Genomic DNA, 6,576 nt, shown 5'->3' with positions numbered 1-6,576 from the left:
TGGCCAAAACACGCCACCGTACAACTGTCCTGAGTTGTCAGAGACATAAATGCTCCCGGGGATCCTTCCCATCACTACCATCCATCCTATGTGACGTGAAAGTGGTGCAAGTCCTGAGCCACCGCTTTAAGGTCAATCTGAGTCGCCTTTTCTGGACAAGGCCCAGATCCATCAACAGCTTTTACACAAAAATTACAGAATCCGTGCAACAAAGCCGAGGTTTGGTCAGTGCAACGGTGTTAAAACGGTCCAAATGTGTGGGTCAGTGGCCCCTCCATCCCGGTCGTAAGGGAGCAGAGCCTCGCTGCTTTTCATTCTAACCCTCTAATTAGGGACCGATTCACACCAGGGCCAGCAGGTGAACGCCATTAACTGCAATTAGCTGGTCCGACCCAAAAAAAACACGGCAGCACTGTGGCTGCAAGAGCTGCTGGTGTCTGTCGACAGAGTCGACAGAGTGACAGTGATATCATGGTGTGTCTTTCTAATGGAGAAAAAAGGCAACGGCGGTACCGCGTGCCGCCAAACAAAGCCGTCAAAGAGAGAGGACTACCGGCGACAGAGCTGAAAAGATGCAGGCTGTGGCTTACATTGCACTGTGGTTGATTCATTTGGGTTGCTGGTGTAGAAATTGCTCTCTCTGCCTGCCTTCTGCAGATTTCATCCAGTATGGTTGAATGTTGGTAGAAAATGGCAGCTCCGGAAACAACCTCTCCGTGATTCTGGGGGAGCGATCGCTGTGACATCAGCCGCATGAACCGGGTGTCTCGCATTTCCCGTAAATAATCCCAGTAACGAAAATCCCTTCGTGCTGTTTTCAAGCGCAGGAATAGCATTTTCTGATCAAGCAGTTGCTTTAGTGGGAAGCTTAAGAGTAGACGTTGGCTGGGTGTCAGTGCTCCACCATATTCTGGGACATGATTAGAAATTTCCGCTGTATTGCCACTAAAAACAACACTTTTATACTGGTTACATACGGTATTGTGAAATCTGACATCAGAGGAGGGGATGGTTGCAGTGATAAAAGATAAGATGAGGCTATCTGAATACAAGACTTTGTCACAAATCTTGAGCAGTGTATTGATGCGCGGTTCAATAAATCACTAATACCGGTCAATATTTCGCCAACTCATCAGGTGTCTTCGTTGAACCTGGGAAGTGGTTCCCAACCTTTTTGACTTGTGACCCCTGAAAATTGCTCAGTGCTACTTGTGACACCGTGTCAACGGTTACGGCTCAGTGCAGATGTGAGTTATGAGCAGTTCAACCCAAAACGGTTTTTTCCTCCTCTGACTGTTTCATGTGAAGGATTTTTAGAGAGCCGAAGAGGGGAAAATATTGCTTATTTCGCCAGGAGAAAAAAGATTACATTTAAAAAAGTGTAATATAACATTTATAATTTTGTGCAGCATGAGTGTGTATTGTTTTCTTACCCCTTCAGTCACCTTCTGACCCCTTGGATTTATCACCGCTCTAGTGGCACAGAATCTGACAGGTAGGTGCAGCACTGGCTCATCTTTTGTAAAAGTTTTGCCGGTGGTGCTGGTGGAGTGTGTTCGTAAATGCCTTTGTAAATCCCCCCGGTGAAGCGGAATAACGGCTCGCAGGTTCAGCCGTTGTCATTGTTTTATATCTGGATGTGTTGTCAACACTTTACATTTATGAAGAGACCACACGATTAACTGTCCACCCCTGTCCACATACTTTTGTGTACCTTTGGTCAGGGGCTGTTTTTCCTGGTTCAGGTTAGATCCCTTAGCTCCAATAACGGGAAACTTTAATGCTACAGCACACAAATGATATTCTACACAACAGCGTGCACGAAGCCAGCTCCATGAAGAAAAGGATTTCCCAGTTTGGTGTGGAGAACCTGACTGGTCTGCGCAGATCCCTGACCTCAATATTATCATTTTGTCTTCCATACCTCCACCAGTTAAAGCTGTATTTTTCTAAAATGGACAGTAAATATCTTGCCCACGCTGACACACACACACACACACACACACACTAGCAAGATACACTGCCGGTCAAAAGTTTTAGCACACCTCAATTTTTCCAGCTGTTATTTAAGTTTACATGAATCGGTGTCTCTAAAATTAAAGCATAGAACGGACAAACTACTGTTGATTACAAAAACAAGGAATCGCTGAAACTTCCTGTTGAATTAAATTCAGTGTAAAATTCTGAGTCACCCGTGACGTCCATTCTGCAACGGAAATGAAATGATGTTGTGAAAGTTCGCCCCAGCGCCGTTGCAGAAGTTCCCGCCAATGTGTTGCACGTGCAGCTTGGTTTGCAGGAAGGTCGTAAGTGAAGCAGAAGATTTTTCGGTTTTTGGTGACCCCCCCCCCGGAGCTTTTGTTTCGGTGTTATACCTTGGGCAGTTTACCACCTACCTCTGTACCCAGTAAGGTTGTTCACAGGACTTGAGCTGTTTAAATTTCAGGAAAATACGTGACCGGCGCTGTACGTAGAATGCATTCTATGCAAATCATCTCTACATAGCAATATGCACACGTTACACAACAGAATCAATCTTCATAAATTACAGTAGGCACTTAACAGACAGCAGCAGTCAATTACACTCTGTTACTGCCTTTAAATTACCACCGAGTGGGCATTTCCTGTCATTCAACAATTATCATAGCTCTTATTGTTTATTTTTATTTCTTTCTTTAATGCGTCCTCTGAAACAAGGCTTTTATTTTGAGGGGGAAAGAGCGAGAGAGCTCCAACGTGTCTTGGCTTGATGATGTGGTTCTGTGGTCTGTTTTTTGCCGTCAGGCCGCTAAAGTGGATGTGTGGTAACACCAGGCATAATGCTAATCCTGCACTTCTCACATCTCCATAAATTAATTTGTGTGTGTGTGTGTGTGTGTGTGTGTGTGTGTGTGTGTGTGTGTGTTTCCTGCACACGTGTTTGTGCATGCGTGTGTATCTGCATTTGCTGCTCTCCCTCTCTCTTCATGTTGTACTCGACACAGTGCCAACATGCACGCACACACACACAGACACACACACACACACACACACACACACACACACACACACACACACACACACACACAGCCAGTTGCCAAGGCAACCAGGGGCTAGCATGAAAGCTGTGAGGAGAGGTGGAGCATGGCACCAGTCCGACAAGCAACTGCCACCATTTGTGTGTGTGTCTGTGTGTGTGTGTGTGTGTGTGTGTGTGTGTGTGTGTGTGTGTGAAGGTGATGTAGTAATGTGTGTATTTGTGCATATTTTTGTGTTGACCCATAATGAGAAAGGGGAAGCAGAGGACAACCACATTAACAGCCAGATAGAGTAAATAACAAAAGATGCCGTGTCCATTAACGTTCGCCTGCTTTCTGGTTACACTTTGCTGTTTAAATTGAATAATTACGTTTCTCTTCGTGGCTAGAAAAACATCTCCAGCCCTTCATGACTTTAACTGTAGCCTATAGTGTACACACATTAAAACTGTGTGTGATGAAAGCTTTATTGGTAGAGTTGTCACGTTCAAGGTGAGGCCACACAAGACGACTTCAGTGCATATTTGAGGACTTCAGAACGGTCAGACCCCGATTAGGTTTTCATCAGATAAGATATTTGATTTGTTTGGTCCGGTCTGGCTGAATTTGCGTGAAGCGGTCCCTGAGAGGGAATTTTGACAGTCCTGTCAAAGGCCAAAGGGTGTTTGGCCCGAGGAGGCAGGTAAAAAGCACGACACAATGCCGCAGCAGGCTTCAGAACAACACAGTCAAATCCCAGTACTCTACCCGGCTAAAGTATATCAACATTCCCTCTCCGACCTCGACGTCGGAATGCCAGGAGTGTTTGAAACTCACCAGGAAGATCCCTGAATTGGCAGGACAAACCTCTCAACGGCGCAGATCAGTGGGGAGGAGGAACCTTTGTACTCGCCTGTTGCGACTGTTACCGCTGGCGACTCAGAGGGGCAGAGAGGGTCATCCACTCATTGCAGGGCTGGTGGTTCAATCCTCCTCTGCCTCCGTCGACGTGTCAAAATGTCCCGGATCAAAACGCCGAACCGCGACTTGCTCCCGAGCACCTCGCATCACAGCTCTGTCTGTGTGAATGCGTGAATGAGAGGCAGAGTGTAAACGCACTGGTACAAAAGCGCAATGTCACGGTTGTACGTTTACCCAATTTCAAGAGACGGGAAAGACGTGTCGATGCAGATTCGGTTATCCTGGAACGACCAGTGTACTTCTATAAGTAGTAGTAGTTCCTCACCTTTGGCTTCTGTTTCCTCAGATAGACCATCAGTCATTTAGTGAGAACAGGTTTATACGTTTGGACGTAACAGGCTTGTTTGTTTTTCCATTTACAATCCAATGTACACTGCTGGGAAAGGTGTGTAGGAGTTTAAAAATCCACTGTAATGAAAAACTGGGGAGCTACTGCTCCTGCTAACCGTCAGCAAAAGATTGATGAGAAAGCTATGTTTTGGCCGAAGACCTTCGTCAGGCTTCCATTAGTTAGTCGTCAAACCTGGAGTTTATTTACTTTTAAAAACTTTTTATTACTTTTCTGATTTTTCTTGAGTATAATTTTTGTTAAGTATCGTATTGAGAGCTTTTATCATTTTAAAATGTGGTTTTAGTTAAAAAAAGAAAAAAATTAAACATTTCATCCCAATACATATCCCCAACATTATGTGAAAGCCTCAGAGCTCTGGCTTTAGTGATTATAGTGTGATTATCAGGCACCTGAAGATCTCAACAAAAACATGCATTTATAAGCCGTGCTAGTCCCTGTCGGATAATGTGAAAAGGTAAGGCCACATTAAATATTTCTGTTAGTGTCAACAAAGCCCACGAAAAGACCAAATCCAACGGTGCATCAGTCCGGCGCTCAATACTTTCCCTGACCCGCGGCCCCAAGCCCATTGGTTCCTACCGATGTAGGAACTCATGTCCTTTCATTTTTTGAAAGGGTCGGTAATTTGCCGAAACAGCTGGCCACTGTAGTTTCTACCAAAATCACTCAAACATGAGAAATTAGTACATTTGTTGGGGACTGTTTTCAGCGGTCGATTAATCCACGTTCGGTGCTCTAGAGGAAATCTGTTGCAGCAGGACGGTGTGTGTGGAATTGAGTCACAATAAACTACAGTGTGTGTGTGTGTGTGTGTGTGTGTGTGTGTGTTCATGGTATCGAATGAACATGTCACCCGGTGCAACAGTGTGACTCACTGATGTGTTTTGATTAGTTTCTGGACAACAGCGGAGCTCTGTGGCTCAGAGGGATAAGATAAGGCTTTGGATACACACACACAGTCCTTATTGGAAGCATCAATTTATCGTTGGGTTTGGTCGTTTCATGGGATTTGCTGACAATTTAAACAAAGAAAAAAAGAAAATATAGCCAGACTTATCATTTCAAAACCACAGTGACGTCAGGCTAAACTGGAACCTTGGCTGGACTGGGAACCTTCCGCCACCACCTCTCTCTGGTTGTCACTCGTGGTCTTAAGAGACTGAAGCTTCAGTTCACATGTTTACCTCTTCACTGAGACAGGCAGCAGATCTAGGAGTTTGTGGCCAGCAGGCCGAGGGGTCAGAGGTCAGCCTGCGGATATGTTGTGGTTTGTCTAGTCCGTTCCGGGGCGACAAAAAGATGTGGGAACACAGATTTCCACCCCGTTGACCTTCCATTGTGCAGAGCTCGGAGAGGTGACGAGGGGGTCAGCAGTGATGTCGTGTTTTATGGGGTGACGGTGGTCTGCCTGACCTCTGACTCCCTGCCTGGTCACAGAACAGAAAACAAACATATGCTCTTTTTCAAAGGGCTCTAACTCACCAGGGACAACTTGCGGTGTTCCAGTTCATTAAATGGATTTGAACTTTTGCTCTGTGGTCAAGATTAGTCAGCAATGATGTAATGTCACACCCCTCCCGGAGCAGCAACCGAGGAGAAACCCAAATCTGGGTTTGACCAGTCTGACTCTTGAAAATTCACTTTTTGATTACCATAGAGAATATATAGCTATAACTCTGATGCACTGTAGATACTGACGGGAATTTACAGCCCTACCTGCAGAGTTGCAAAATGGACTTTCACTAAACATATCTGAAAAACTTAAAATGACAGTGTAATTTCCACTGCAATATCCACTCTTGGCAACTAAACCATGATTAATGTTCCGTGGTTATGTTTTGGCACTCACAGAGCTTGATTTAGGTAAGGTGGGGAAAGGTTGTGGTCCTCTTAAATACTGAAAAAAGTCAACACTGAAATTACTCATAACCAAAACCACCATCTTTCTCTAACTGTAACCAGAGTGTTGCTAGCGTCCAGGCTGCCCAGAAGAAGTAGCGCTGCTCAGGGGGCATATTACAACGTCTCGGGTTGTAAACGCGACGATGGGTAAAGCTCTCGACGGGCGACAATCACCTCCACCCGGTCCCGGAAAGAAACCACACTCGGCGGCGGAGGAAGCTTACATATAGCCCCTTTAACCGAACCCCACGTAGGATAAAGGACACGAGCCCCTGTCATTTAAATGCTCAAATTTGAATTCAAAAGCCATTATAGTCAAGATGTTTTCCCCCTGCAAATCAACGA

This window comes from Xiphias gladius, chromosome 22 (genome assembly GCF_016859285.1).
Source record: "Xiphias gladius isolate SHS-SW01 ecotype Sanya breed wild chromosome 22, ASM1685928v1, whole genome shotgun sequence".
Classification (NCBI taxonomy): Eukaryota; Metazoa; Chordata; class Actinopteri; order Istiophoriformes; family Xiphiidae; genus Xiphias; species Xiphias gladius.
Note: the sequence above shows the minus strand (reverse complement) of the source record.